The sequence below is a fragment of the Plasmopara halstedii genome (genome assembly GCF_900000015.1).
Source record: "Plasmopara halstedii genome assembly, contig: Scaffold_2680, whole genome shotgun sequence".
NCBI classification, from domain to species: Eukaryota; Oomycota; class Peronosporomycetes; order Peronosporales; family Peronosporaceae; genus Plasmopara; species Plasmopara halstedii.
The window spans coordinates 210,543-211,927 of record NW_020189586.1 but is presented as its reverse complement, the minus strand read 5'-3'; positions in this window follow the sequence as shown (position 1 = coordinate 211,927).

Here is a 1,385-nt window from a genome sequence, read left to right as displayed (position 1 = left end):
CCCTGGTCTCACCGAGACATAGAACCTCTGTACAGAGGCGACGGCGACGCCGTATGCTCGCTGCAAGACACCAGGCGTCGACCCTGATCCAGGGTGTATCTACCGTAAACGACAATACACAATTATACACCCTCGTCAACGGTATGACGGGGGGGTTAGATGGCGACGTCCGCCTCGAGGCTATGCCTGCAGTGAATACTCTTCTTGAGCTGGACGAGATGTCCCTTGAAGAGTTCGGCAGTGCCTTGAAGGCAGGCGATTGAGCCGAAGTGGTCATTGTACGACCGGACGAGGAGATAAACTCGTCATCGCTTTTGAATGAAGATGTCTTGGAAGACATCAAGTTAGTGCTGAACGCACGGAGTGGATCGTCTATCCTACGGAATCCCTTGGATCTTTACTATCCTTTGGTAAAGGAATTTCAAGACGTCGTCTCCAAAGACCCGCCTTCGGTGCTGCCTCCGGACCGAGGTGTGCGTCATTAGATTAACCTGGTTCCGGAAACCAAATACTGCGTAACACGCCAATGGCCCCTGCCCAAGGAGCAGTGCGACATCATTGACGCCTATTCCGTGCGAAGCACGACGCAGGAATGATGCGTGAGAGCAAGTCTCCCCGTTCGACACCCACGTTTTGTGTTCAGAAGCCGAACGGCAAGTGGCGTATCGTTCATGCTTACAATAAGCTCAACGCTGCCACCATCCCGGCTCAAACGCCAATTTCTAGAAAGGATGCTCTTCAGAACAACATGGTAGGGTGTACGAAGTATAGTGCACTCGATTTGGTAGATGGATACTACCAATTGCTCATGAGATCGAGTGACAGTCCGCTGACAGCGGTTAGCCTTCGAGCAGTTTGCTTGGGAGTGGCTGGTGATGCCCCAAAGACTGTCAAATGCACCAGCAACATTTGATCGTCTCGTGACGCAGCTGTTCAGGCCCCACAGGGCGTATGCACAGACACACTTTGACGACATTTTCGTTCACAGTCGCGCGGAGCACAGGAGGACGGATGAGGAGAATCACATCGTCCATCGAAGAGCGGTGCTCGAGTGCATGCGCACGAACAAACTGTACGCCAATGCAGACAAGTGCATTTTTGGCGCAGAAGAGATTCCCTTTTCAGGGTGCTTCATTGGAAACGTGGCCTTCGAGCGGATCCCACTAAGGCCATGACCATTGAAGACTGGCCGGTTTCAAAGAACCAGAAAAACTTGCGTAAGTGGATTGGTCTCGCCGACTACTTGCACAAGTATAGCGTAAATTACGCAGAAGGATGCGGAATGGTGTTAGAGCACCAAAAATCAGGAGGCTTTTGACGGGGTCAAAGACAGCCCCCTGCATGCACCGATACTGGCGCTGCCAGACCTCGATCGTCCTTTCAGC